Source organism: Haliotis rubra, unplaced genomic scaffold (assembly GCF_003918875.1).
Source record: "Haliotis rubra isolate DU_JTF1 unplaced genomic scaffold, ASM391887v1 Scf1340, whole genome shotgun sequence".
Lineage (NCBI taxonomy): Eukaryota > Metazoa > Mollusca > Gastropoda > Lepetellida > Haliotidae > Haliotis > Haliotis rubra.
In genome coordinates, this window is record NW_025765271.1 from 159,728 (window position 1) to 175,089 (window position 15,362).

Sequence of the window (15,362 nt, forward strand, 5' to 3'; positions counted from 1 at the left end):
CACTTCAGCAACTCGCACAGGCACTACAGGCAGAGTGGGCTGCGATTGGGCAACACGAGATTCTGAGACTTATTCGTTCGATGTCGAGGCGATGCCGTGCAGTTCTGAATGCCCACGGCGGTCACATTGACTTCCGCGCCACCACACGTCTCCATGTGACACTCAAACTGACTTTCCTCGAGTTGGTGCCAAAGACGGATAAGTCTGCATTCCCAGTGTGCAATTTCGCTATATTTCATTGACTCATAAAGCCTACAAGATGTTTCAAAATAAACATAAAAATACAGTTGAAATTCCTATATGCGTTTCTTTTTTTGGAGAGTATACATTTTATCAAGTGGCGTGTAACATCAACGTGTAATGTATGCCTGTGGCGTTCGATATTAACGTTATTATGTGATATAATGGTAATCAAGTGGCGTGTAACATCAACGTGTAATGCACGCTTGTGGCGTTCGACGTTAACGTCATAATGACGTGTAACATCACCAGATTTTGTGTTTTAACATGTACAGAATCAGTTTCCTCAAGTGTATTGGGTAAAAGGCAGAGTATTATCCCCCACAGTCCCACTTCAGAAGGCTAAATTTCATCTAAATGTGCGAATGCTTTTTAGATATATACATTTTAAAATTAAATACATTTGTAAACACAGAAATATGGTCTTCAGTGCCAATGACGTCATCCTTCAATTGTATCTAACTACAGCAAACTTCGGTTATAACGAACTCGAAGGGACAATATGTTTTAGTTCGTTATGAAAGGTACACGCATTTCGAGGTTCGAGCAACAAACAGTTCGATATATCCGTCAGTTCGTTATAAACGTGTTCGTCATAAACGTGTTCGTTATAAACGTAGTAACTATACCTTTGTGTTCTTTACATTTAAGTCTTTAACAGTATACACCAAAATTTCAGCCAGACCTCAGGGCTGGTTAGATGTAAACTTGACAGCCCTGACCAAAACTTACCTGCCCGCAAATAATTTAGGTTTGACAATCTACGTAGTTTATCATCCAGTTGGAATTCATCGTTTATTTTTACGGGTGAATTAATAATGCTTTATTATCCTGAAGTATGATTATTATCTTCATATACATGTCTAAATTTTAACCCGACCGTCGGGCAGGTGCAGTCGGACAGCCCGAAAATAACCCGTCCCGGGCGGTCGGGCAGGTGGGTATTTCGAATACACCCTAAAATGTACACTGAAGAGAATTGAAGTTGACAAATTAATGTTTCATTTTAGTGGGGGCAACCTTCGACTGCCGACGAGCGTCTCAGAACTGTGTTAATGGAATATGCCCCTCTTGGTCAACCGCCTGCGATTGCCAGTCGACTGGGTTCGAGGGCTATGACTGTTCCCTTTAACTCAAGTAAGCATTCCTTCTTGTATTGCCATTCAACAAATGTTTGAAGAACATACAGTGTGAACAATTGATGCTCAGTTGTAAAAAACAAAGTCATACCTTTTCCCCAGTATAGCCTGTATCTTTATGTCCAGTACATTTCATCCCACGTACGTGCGGATGGAAATACACACCAAGTACTAGATCATTTGTATGTGGTATTTTTCATGAATTTGTCGACTTTTTAACAAACACTGGAAATTATTTGAAAGTATTCCTGATATGATTTTCAAACTATTGTAATTCACAAGAACATCCACATTTGGAAACTTTTGAAAATTTCTGTTAAATGTACAAGTTTGCATCCAAACTTTAAAACTATTATTTTTTGCCAGCATATTAATTTCACAGAACTGGTTAACAATGCATAATGTATAATTAAGTTTTCACAATTTCTATCAACGAATAAGATATGACATTTTATTCAGATAAATGAATACAATTTGCTGATGCATCTCGGTTCCAGGTGCTAAAATCAATTGCAGCACCTGCACTGCCGGCCAGGGCACCTGCTACACAGACGGGGGTGCAGAGAAGTGCTACTGTGGCAAGGAGTACTATGGGGCGTTATGCGATAAAAAGAGATGTAAGTTCTACACGTGCATACAATGACCATCGCTCCCCGAAAAGTATTGATATTCCAGCTAAATATCAGAATCGAGTCTGAATTGATCTTCAGCAACCTTTGATTGTCGTAAGAGGCCACTAACGGGATAGGGAGGTAAGCCTTTCTCGTTTGGTTGACACGTGTCATCGTATGCCAATTGCGTAGATCTATGTTCATGCTGTTGATCACTGGATTGTCTGTTCCAGACCGCCGCCATATAGCTGGAAAATTGCAGAGCGCGGCATAAAACTAAACTCACCATAGCTGTGTATATGCATGCAGGGTCGTTAATACTGTCATACAACGAATATGTTGATACTAAACCACAGTCATACAAGAAACACATTGACAAAATGCACACCTGAAAGTGAGTTACATACAGGTAATTCCTAGGTCAAACTTGAAAGAACATTAAGCTTCAAACTGTTGAAACAAACTGTTTTCCACAAATAACTCCTACTAGGGGCTATCAAAAAGTTTTGAGCCCAAAATACTTTAATATGTGCAGGATAAAATTAACTGTATGATATTGAAGAATGGTTAATATCATTCACATTCACGTAATATTGACATGCACGTATCGCTAGTTTCCGGTCACGTGACATCTAATCACATGTAGCCCTATTGAAATGACAGAAATGGATAAGCTTGAGTACAGAGGAGTCATAAAGTTTTCGTCCTCGAGGGCCACCCGGCGAAGCACATTGAAGAACGACTGACAGCAGTACGAGTACAGAGTCCCATAGGGTACTCAAAACTTTCTGATAGCCCCTCGTAGATATTGCGTGATGTTTTAGAAAATATCAAATTAGGCTCATTTTCCAAATGCAAAATTGACTTTGCCTTTCCATGTGTTTGTGACGGTGGAGCAGACTAAAACTGACCTTTTCATAATCTGCATTGCCACAATTTGATTGTGATTAATATACACATGTTCATGATATCATCGGATTCATACAATAAACTCTGATTTTAGCAGATATTTGGTTATGGTAAAGAGTTTGTCGCTGTTATTTCAGTCGATGTGTACTGCACGGAGAGTCTGATGGTCATTGGCATCAACCCTTATGGAACGTTCGCCGGTATTGCCTACATTGAGGGTATGAGAGGGATGTCAGGGTGCGAATCTATCCCGGTACCAGTAAATGCATCCCAACACGACCAGCTGCCGGATACCTGGGATGAAGGGCGTTATATCGAGGTGATGCATAACAGCAGTGGTTGCGGTGCTGCCGTCACCGTAGATGTAAGTGAAGGTAGTTTACCTTTAAACTATGAAAAATGAGCTGTGGAGATAGATAAGTGAAAGGTTTGATTTATAACTTTTTTGAAACTAGCATAGCCTAGTATTTATTTATTCGTTTTTTATTCATTCATTCATTCATTCACTCATTCATTCATGCATTTAGACCAATAATTAATTTATAATTTACGTGTTGATTACACTTAACATCAGTGTGAAGACAATTTCTGGTTTCCCCCGCTGTGATATTGCTGGAATATTCCTAAAAGCGGTGTAACCTAACTCACTCACTCACTCACTCACTCAACATCAAGTTCAGTACATGCCTTTCATGCTATTGTTCAACTTAATCCGTGATGTGATACCATCCTCGATCACAGTACAATCACCCAGTAGAATGAGATGGTGAGGTGAGGTGAGGTGAAATTGGGTTTTACGTCGTGCTTGAGAATATTTCGCTCATATGACGACGTGCGTGCGTGTGTGTATGTGCGGCTGCTTGTACTAGCCCAGACTGAAGCTGGTTTTATAGTGCTAGCCCACTGAGATACCATGCCGCAGTGAAGCATGAATACCCCACTCAGACACATTATACTGACTCCGAACCGATCAGTCCTTGTTGTACCCATTAATGCCGAGCGCCAGGCAGGGACCAGCAAGTACCATATTTTAACGTCTTTTGTGACGCGGTCGGGGATCGAACCCGCGACCTTCCGCTCTCCGGGCGGACGCTCTAACCACTACACCACAGAGGCGGTCAGAATGAGATGGTAATGTTGCTGTCAATTTGTTTACATACTCCGCAAGGAGCTGTAGAGGAGTGTAGGTATGTCTCTGACAGTGAAGCTTAAAAAATTCAATGCAATCATGCTCTATATATTCGGCAATTGTTCGTTAATATTTTTCCGTGTGATTTAAAAAAAATATAAACTGCACTCATGGCCAACAGTATGGCAATGGGACACTGGAGTTTGTCAGGAACGCCGTCGTCCGTTACGACACTGAGATGATCCTCCACGTGGACGACCTCGTCACAGTCCGATGCGTGATGGAGAACAACATAACTGTGACCGGGGCTATCACACTCAGCACGTCTCAGTAAGTACCAGGCTTTCCATATGCTCATTGAACAATATTAGCACTACCAGCGTACCACTATTAACCAGGGTTCATTTGGCCTTGATAAAATTATTTTCAGGACGACAAGATATACAAAATGTAGCTGTTATATTGCAGAGTTAGGCATGAATGAGTGACTGACTGACTGAGTGAGTTCTACGCCGCTTTTAGCAATATTCCAGCTATATCACAGCGGGGGACACCAGAAATGGGCTTCACATATTGTGGCCATGTGGGAAAGCGCACCCGGGTCTTCGGCGTGACGAGCGAACGCTTTACCACTAGTCTACCCCACCATACCAGTCCGGCATGAAAGAAACAATGTGTTTCCATTGTTTTGTTTCCTATTTAACGCCACACTCAGCAATATTCTAGCTGTTTGGCGGCGGTCTGTATGCAATTGAGTCTGGACCAGACAATCCAGTGATCTACATCATAAACATCGATCTACGCAATTGGGAACCGATGACGTGTCAACCAAGTCAGCGAGCCTGACCACCCGATCCCGTTAGTCTCCTCTCACGACAAGCATTGGTTACTGAAGATCAATATTCTATACCGGATCTTCACGGGAGACAAGCATGGGTTACTGAAGATCAATATTCTAACCCGGATCTTCACGTATTCATGTTATGTGTTTACAGCTGGTTTGTAATGATTTTGCTAAACTGAATATTCAAAATTCATTTAATATTAATTGGGATATTCTTTTCTCCATTCACCAGCGCTGGTCTAAATCCTGTGCCCGTTTGGAATCCTCTTGGAGTCGCCAGGTTGTACATAATAAGCAATGGGTTCTCTGTCACCAATTCCCTAGCCAACGGCAAACCGATTGTTATTGGAGAGGAACTACACTTTGTCATTGGACTCGAAGGAGGTTTGTATGGTAACATGCAGTTCCAAATGAATGGGTGTGTCTATATGTCTATACGTGTCGGATGGAGGTGAAAGTTGCGCACTTGTTGTCCAGTCTCCTAAAGTGAAGCTATTCTCTGCGCAGAACTGCGCTGTTTGGTCACGCCAGAAACATATTAATATGGGTTCGAAACCCGACTCGACCCGATTTTGTTTGTAGGTTTTGGAGCACCATACCCGCGCTTGCGAGGTTCAACAAAGTGAAATTAATGCTTACAAAGACAAATACCCCCTGGTGTCATTTCTTCACCACTATTGTCTTATGACATGTACGTTGAAGAGAGAAATCTCTTAGTTAACCCGGGGCAGTGGGGTAGCCTAGTGGTTAAAGCGTTCGCTCGTCTCGTCGAAGACCCCGGGTTCGACTTCCCACATGGGTACAATGTGTGAAGCCCCTTTCCAGTGTCTCCCGTCGTGATATTCCTGGAACATTGCTAAAAGCGGCGTAAAACTAAACTCACTCACTCATTCTTAGTTAACAAAAGCGCCATGTTGAACCGTGTCCACTGGTGTCACGGGTTCTTTCAGAATATGCTCATACGCCCTGTTCCCTATCCAGGTAGGACGGGGCGGTGGGGTAGCCTAGTGGTTAAAGCGTTCGCTCGTCACGCCGAAGACCCGGGTTCGATTCCCCACATGGGTACAATGTGTGAAGCCCATTTCTGGTGTCCCCCCGCCGTGATATTGCTGGAATATTGCTAAAAGCGGCGTAAAACCATACTCACTCACTCACTCCACGTAGGACACAAGTATTTCATCTGACCTGGTTGGTCAGACATTGTGACAAAGCGTTTACCTGTATAACATGGACCGAGTATTTCCCTGTTTCTCGGGTGAATTGCCTTGCCTGGCGAACATTTACGCTTACCATTTCGCGATTTCATGCTTATGACACAGTCATGGACATTTAGAAGACTCGATTTGTTTACAAACAACATCATACAGCTGTAATGCTGCTGAAACAAATATCTGCTCATGATATAGTCACAATTGTACAATCGACTCCGCTTTTAGCAGATATTTCTTATGAATGTGGAAAGGGTTTTATCGCTTTCATTATAATTATGGAAAGTAATTTTCGCTATTAGTGAGTGAGTGAGTGAGTTTGGTTTTACGCCGGTTTTAGTAATATCCCAGCAATATCACGGCGGGGGACACCAGAAATGGGCTTCACACATTGTACCCATGTGGGGAATCGAACCCAGGTCTTCGGCGTGACGAGCGAACGCTTTAACCACTAGGCTACCCAACCGCCCCGTTATTATTTAGTAGTGTGTTTGCATGGCCTGGACTGGACGTTTTAGTGGCTGCTGTCGTATGACTTAATAACGTTCACTGTGGTTTGAAAATCACTAACTCACTCTGTTCTGCCTTGTAGTATATACACACATGAGGATCGAATACGCCGAGGCCACTGATAACAGGACAAACTCCAACAAGACGCTCGTCTTGATACGCAGAGGGTAAGAAGAGTGAGTGAGTGAGTTTAGGTTTACGCCGCACTCAGCAATATTCCAGCTATATGGCGTCGGTCTGTAAATAATCGAGTCTGGACCAGAAAATCCAGTGATCAACAACATGAGCATCGATCTACGCAATTGGAATACGATGACATGTGTCAACCAAGTCAGAGAGCCTGACCTCCCGATCCCGTTAGTCGCATCTTACGGCAAGCATGGGTTAGTGAAGATCAGTTCTAACCCGGATCTTCACGGCCAACGAGTAAGAAGAAAAACATGAACCAAAATAACACGATTAATATTAGATTGATAAAATCAAACCTATTTTTGTAAATATTTCTGAAAAACATTGTCCAAGCTGATAACAATAAACACGTTCAGGTTAATGAGCTGGTGGGGTGGTTAGGTGGCTGAGTTGAATGACTGTTCGCTGTTTTCGCCCAAATCCCAAGTTCGATTGCCCACATGGGTATGTATGAAGCCCATTTCTACCCTGTCATGACATTCCTTGAAAATGCCAGGAGTGGGGTAAAATCATACTCACTAACTACTGATACAGGTGTCATTTCTATGTTATTTCCCTGTTTTTTAAGTAAATAATTGATATGCCATTGCATGTGTTTGTGACAGTGCCTCACCTGGTATTCATAGACAACTGCTCATTATATAGCGGCTATCGTGCAAATGCCTCTCCTTAAAGAAGATAATGTTATGGCTGGGGAAATGTTTTTGCCTTTATTCTTACAGTGTAAACTATTTTTCAGATGCATGACCCCTGAAGCAATGCCAGTGACTAAGTCGATTCTCAAACCTAATTCCGTTAACGTCACGGACCACTCCGAACTCGACCTGTACGCCTTCCGGTTTGAAGGTAGTGACGAGGTGCTGTTCAGATTCGACATCAAAGTCTGTGTGTTGGCGGATGCTAACGCATGCGCCCCTGTGAGTAGCCTTGGTGACGAATATGTTTAAGGCGATGTGTCCAACTTGCATCCATCTCAATGCAAAGATGTTTGGTAACAATGTGTATTAGTTTATAAGTCTCTGTTAAAATATATGAAGCTACGAACAGTTTGTGCAAGCGGGCCAACTTGGGATATAATATGAAATTCAACGTTATATTTGTTTATCATGTGTAATTCCAAAAGTACATTGTTAGGTCTTTGGGGGTTTCTTTCTGTTTTAGTTTATCTCTTTACTTTTGAAAAGCGTATTTTGGGTGATGGTTTTATTCAAACCGGCATCTGGTTGTGGAGAGGAACTGCAAAACATCTTAATTCCATAAATCCCAGTTCCTTCTGTTGGTGCAATGTTATAAATATATGTCCTATGCAATGACCGTTTCTATACACTTGCTCTGACCATCCATTGGAGCAATGGTGTGAGTCTCTTGGCAATACATCTTTATCATCCAAAACTGTGTTCCACAGTACATATCGCTTGTGTGAGATCAGACGATATCTCCTAGGAGATATCGTTTTGACAGTAGATTGTGTACAATTCCCTGACAATGCTATGACGTCATGAACTTGATGACGTCACAATGCTATGACATCGCTGCACTGCAAATCTAATGGCAGTACTGTGTTCAGAGATGTACATTTTTCATTGAAAACTAATGAAGAGTGATTTTGGATGATAAATAGAATCTCACCCTCGTGTTTTCTGATATCAAATATATCACCACGAGTTGAGAAAGTAACAAATATCCGAGGCTTGCCGAGGATATTTTCACTTTTATCATAGAAATCAATCAATCAACGAAATCACTTTTATCAATCCGGCAAGCCTCGGATATTTGTAACTTTATCAACGAGTGTTGATATAATTGATATCAGTAGACACTTGGGTGAGATTCTCTATCTATAACCATCCCACAATCGTTCGTTGGAGCCATGTAATTCATCATCCCTATGCACTGACCTTTTCCATACACCGTCATGACATGGACGTTACTTGCAGCAATGTTGTCAGACGTCCTTTGGCAATAGAAACTTTTCTGTGAGCATCCAACGAACGTTCGTTAGTACCATGTTACAATACGTCCCTTTCTAAGATGCTTCGGTGAAAGATCAAAGGCGCCGACACTACTTTATCAGACAATAATGTTCACTTTTTGCATTACGTCACAATGTATTGGCGTCACTGCGCCATTCTAGTCTGCCTCCTCGTAATCGAACTATTTGGCATTACGTCACAATGTAAGCGACGTCACGATGCATGTCAGTTGTCATCGCCTCGTTCGGCCTCGTACATAGAGAATACTACACGAGGTCTCATTACATACGACTTATACGAAACGAGTGTCCTTCCTATGGTATCTGACCGAGCGAAAGCGAGGTCAGATAACATAGGAAGGTCACGAGTTTCGTATAATTCGTATGTAATGAGACCTCGTGTGGTATTTTATTTATTACCCACGTCTTACATGCATTAAATTGACAAAATAGCGTATTTTTGTTAATATTTTGGTTTCAAACCGAAACCGGTTTCATAAAGAGGTTGCGGAAGAGTTTTGGACTGTACTACAATATTTGCATGACGTCACACTGTAATGACGTCACTGCCTTGGCAACCGACGTCACTATGCATGTCAGTTGCCATCGCCTCGTACAGCCTCCTACAGTAAACTACTCCGTAGCACCCCGTTTCTTGGTTTGCAGTTGCTTCATTCGGCTAACATTACTGGTGGAAACATTGTGTTTATGTTTTTCGACGGATATAATGTCTCAGTTCGACTCACAGTTAAACAGCGACACGGCAACGTTCGCAATGTTTACATTCCCACAATGCATTTAAGTTGTAGAATGAATGAATTCACGTGTTTGTTAAGAATGAAAAAATAGTTACGTCCGAATGTGACCTAACTGAGAGGTCATCGGTTATCCAATCAAATCGTTAGAATCTCAGGTCAAGTCGTTACGACACAGGTCAACGCGATACGACACTCGTGTGACGTACGAGATTAGTATGCAACTACCCATACGTTGACCACGTGGGTAATAAAGTAAACTACTCTGTTGCATCCCGTTTCTTGGTTTGCAGTTGCTTCACGCAGCTAACATCACTGGTGGAAACATTACGTTTATGTTTTCCGATGATTAAAATATCTCAATTCGACTCACCAGTTTTCAGCGACACGGTAACGTTCGCAATGTTTACATTCCCACAATGCAATCGTGGAATGTCGCTTGACTACACACTCCGGCACAGCGATGACTTAACATAACATCACTGCCACAGGCTAATTTGCATATCACGTGACCGGACTTTTCTCTTGTTTGTAATCAAACGCGCATATTCATAATAAGAAGAGACTGGACTCACGAAAGCTTTTCGGCGCTCTCTTCATAATGTTTTACATTGTTACATATATATTCTTCCACAACTGCGACAGTAAGGTCTATGACAGTACATATTTAGATATCAAACTGGCTGCATCGTTTGCTCTCCATCAGCTTCGATGACAGCACGTGGAGCCGTACAACCTATGTAAACAAAGGATCGCTACGCAAATCGAAATAGTGTTGCATGTTCTTGGATATTTTCTCAGGGAAACTAAACCATTCTATTAAAGATGTTTAGTTAGATGTGTAGACTCGTCAAAAATAAAAGAGTAAAAGAAATCTGTACATTATATTGAATGGACATTTCAAGATGTGACGAATCGTCACATTTTTCTGGCCTGTGGCAGAGGTACTATGCTGGCTTGCCGCATGGAACTCAGGGTAGGAGAGTGGCTTGACTACTCAGCTTCATCTGGATGTACTGATCTAAACTGACGTTGGTAGTAGAAATGCGACGTTCATATTGCACCATATGGTTTACGTTAATGGCAGATGCAATTAAAATAATTTAGAGAAGATATTTAATCTGAACGCAAACCGTCAACAAACTGTTATCATTTGTTTTTTTCTGGTAACGTTCCTCTTAACGTAGGGGGCAGACACATCAATAGAACAGCGCGCCAGTTAGCCCTGTGCGAAGATTCTTAATTTAGGTCACCGACACCGTCGTTTGTTTTCTGCCTTTAATTAATCGTATTTATCCTTAGAAACTATTAAATTTGGCATCTTAGAAAAGAAATACAGTTCGCTCTACCACCATGTATAGTGAAATAAAACACACTTTCGCCCTGAACTATTATACAATGTATATAGTTAATGGACGAGGACAATAGTTCAGGGCGAAAGTGTGCTTTATTACACTATACATGGTGGTAGAGCGAACTGTATTTCTTAAATACAATGCCCTTCTTTATTAACACATCCTCAGTGTCATCTTGCCCCGTGTTACAGGCCACCTGCACTGACGGGGAAGTGGGTTACGGGCGGAGGAGACGAGATACAACTCCCACCACGACCCTGGAGAAGGTCCTCAAGATACGCGACACGGCCGTCACTGAAGGTGGGTCAGCATTGCATTCACTGGACACGGTGTTCATTTGTAAAGTAACATTATATACAGCTGAGTGAGTGGGTATGGTTAGCAATATTCCAGCAATATCACGGCGAGGGACACCAGAAATGAGCTTCACACATTGTACCCATGTGGAGAATTGAACCCGGGGTTTCGGCGTGGCGAGCGAACGCTTTAACCGCTGCGCTTCCCCATCGCCCCAAATAAATAAGAAAACACAAACTACGAGATAGGATGGGAAGGATGTCAGATAAAGAATTATAGAGTTGACTAAGGGCCAATCCATTTGCAATTCTGGCTGGGTGGGTGTCAGGTGGTATTTTAGAAAATACTTCGTTACATGAAATGCCAGAATGAATAACTCATTTTTCTTCATGTTTTACTCTGGATGAACTGCACAGTAAAACACATTCACTCAATTACTTATATATAACTGGGACGGAATCCGGAAGTATGTGCCGGTCAACGAATTGCAAATGTGAATCAATTACCTGACTGACCAATCATGAAGGCGGAATGGCCATTGTGTTCGACAGGACAAGTACACATTCAACATGGTGTTAAAACATCAATTCCACTTGAAAAGTAACATGCCATTTGATCATTTTGTCGAAAATTAACAGTCAAGTCACTTGCATATTAACCATAACTTTTCCTTGATTATCGGCAGCCGGGCCAACCGCAATCTGGCATTGGGTTAAGAAGGATTTATGTGTATCCTATGGAATACTGTAGGGGACATTCTCGCGATCTCGCATTCTCGCGATCTCGTCCTTTGGAAACAAGCTAAAAATGCCAAAAGTGCGAGATCGCGAGAACGCGAGATTTGGCAAAAATCTCGCGTTCTCGCGATCTCGCATTCTCGCACTTTTGGCATTTTTAGCTTGTTTCCAAAGGTCGAGATCGCGAGAATGTCCCTTACAGTATTCCATGGTATCCGGATTACATGATATTGAAACCTATGACATGAAGTCATTCGGATTCCCAATGCATGCGTATTGCCTACAGGGGTCTGGAGGAAGCCGACACAACGCCCAGACAAGATGGTTGCTTCGTAACGAGAACATCGATAGACTTGTAGTCATTGCGTTCCTTCGTCATGCGAAACTCTGAGTTCGAGTCTCCACGAGAGAGCAATGTAGGATCTCATTTCTGGTTCCTCCGCCGATATTGCTGAAATATTGCTGAATGCGCCGTAAAACAATACACACTCGATCATGCCAATGGCCATGTGACGTATATGCTCCTCGTCGTGTTTTATATGTTCTGTCCCTTGGATGCCGAAATTCGGTTTCAGTCCCATATCTGCCTGGATGAGCCGGTTGCCACATCAGGGCCATTCATGTTAACACATGGAAAACACAGGAGTTACTCTTAGACATATGATTCGTTAATCCGGACACCTGCCCATACGGACCATATCCACCAACACTCATTCAAAGAGCTTGTAAATCCCCAAACAGGCTTACATTGTTGTCTTCATATTCATCTTTACTCACAGCAAAACAACTGCGCTCTTGAAAACGAAAATTAAATTCCGACGTATTTAATTCTGACTTGAAGAATTTTGGTATCCCTCCATTGCTTCCTTTATACACTAAACGCCAAAAGAAACGTTACCCTCCTTCCTTAATGTCGGGTGTACCTATCTTCAGCTGGCGTTGTGATTCGTGGACGTCCACTTCTTGGTCTGTCTACGGTAACCCCAGTCTGTCTGAAGCCCTGAATAAGTCTTATAACCGTGATACGGTGGCATCCGAGGGCGTTGGCAACAGCATTGTATGTCGACCCCATTACAGTGGCTCTTCCTCTCTCTTCAGCTGTTAATCGGTGCATATTTCTCGTACTTGTGTATCATATCATGTATTCTAGGCTCTCTTCATTCCTTACAGAATCATTCTACATGTGAAATGGATGCAAATAATGCTTGAATATTGCTGCGTTTTGGCGACTGATATTGCTATGTGTAAACAGAAAATGGAAAAATGTTACTTTGCAAGCCAAAATGTTAGCAAAGATAATTTCAGATGTTCCCAAACATTTTTTCACAATATCACAGACACGTTTTACTTGTTTTCACAAACGCAAATCAGCAGAAAAAGTTTTAAAAGACATTATAGGAATGATTCTTTGACAATTTTATACACTCTACAACAGTTGTTTCTTGTTTTAATAGTTGAAAAATGGTGTCTTTAAATGGTTTATCTTTGTCTCAAACAAGATTTTAATTTCAACCTTTCTTTTGGACATCTAAATCACTCTTATTGGTTTATTTCGGCGTTGACGAAAATAGGGTAATTGACCTCTTCTGAAAAAGATGCATTTCACCTAAATATGAATACATTTGAGAAATATTTTTCGAGATTTGCATAAAGCTGTGTTTTTCAGCTTTCTTGTAAACCAATACCTTCTAACATATCTTTGATAGTTTTGACGTATAATGAATGAATGTCGTAGAAGTACTACCATTCATGTTTTTGCAGATGACGACAGCGACCCCCCAGCCATTGAGACAGAGTGTAATCCATGGGAGGTAACTCTTACCCTTATTGTAATGGCCGTGGTGATGTTCTTCCTCCTCGTCGTCTGCATGGTCCTCATCGTCGTCCTTGCGTTCTCGCGACAGCGTCGACACATAAGTGAATCCAAGACAGATTTGTCTGCCCTGTCAGTCACAGCGGAAAAGCCCCCGCTGATATAGACATCTGGCAAACTCGCCATGAGAAAGATGACGGTCTTACCAATGAAACCAATGATATTTTACAACTGACTGACTGAGTTGTGGTTTTACGCCGCTTTTAGCAATATTCCAGCAATATCACGGCGGGGGAGACCAGAAATGGGCTTCACTCATTGTACCCATGTGGGGATTCGAACCCGGGTCTTCGGCGTGACGAGCCAACGCTTTAACCACTTGACTACCGCCCCATTTTACAAATGAAATGACATGTATGTTATAGCTTTGCTTTTATTTAATACTTTATCCGTATATGGGGACTCAACAAAATATCAGTATAAAATGATAATTAAGATTAATTGTGTTTGTACATGTGTATATTAAATTGTGTTAAATTGTATGTCCTTTATACGTGTGTGATTATTAAGACTCTTCCTGTGAATACCGATATTCCTCTTTTTGGGCATTGCTTTATAGGTGAGGATATAGACTGATATGTGCGTGCGTGCATGCGTGCGTGCGTGTGTGTAATTAGCTTTGAGTATAATAATTAGCGCAATGTTTGTATATATACAGTTTGATAACATATACATATGTAATAAACTTTGTGCATAATATTTACAGGATGCTTGTATAGCTAATCTTTAACAGAGACTCCAGAGACTGACCAAGCTCGGTTACCATTAGAAACAAATTTCAGGTGGCGCAAACGGCAAAACTGTGAAAAGCACAGAAAATTGACTGATGACACCAGGTGTTTGCGAAATTATGACATTTATGTATCAATGATCGTCGTGTAATATATGTGCGTGTATAAAGTGCACAATAAATTGTTGAACTGTATTGGTGATACTGTTTAGATATGGTGGGTTTGTTTTTAATGAGGCATTGCTATATAAATGAATTTTTTTTTTGAAAATGTCGGTGTTTAATCAAAATGTTAATAGTTGTGAAAGGGTATTAAGCCATTTAGTACAATGGCGTCCTATTAAAATTCATCAGTAATACGACCTTATCAGTGAGAAGCGAATTATATTGTTTATACATGCAACACTAGTGAGTGAATGGGTGCTTTTAGCAATATTCCAGCAATATTCCAGCAATATCACGGCGGGGAACAGGAGCAATGGGCTTCACACATTGTACTTATATGGGGAATCGAACCCGGGTCTACGGCGTGACGAGCGGACGCTTTAACCACTAGGCTACCCCAACGCCCCGTTTATAACACAAACATTCAACTAAAGTATAGCGGTATTTTCCTTGAATTCGGATGCATTAATTTTGGGTTAATTAGACACATAGTGACACACAAACACATTCCTATTTTTACAAGATAGACGATTCCACCGTCCTGTGTAGAACCTGAAATCGTCCGGAATAGGATCAGGTCGCACACAGTGAGTGAGGGGGCCTAGTTTAACGCCGCACTCAGCAACATTACAGCAACATGTCGGTGGGTTGTGAAGAATCGAATCTGGACCAGACAGACCAGTGATCAACAGCATGAGC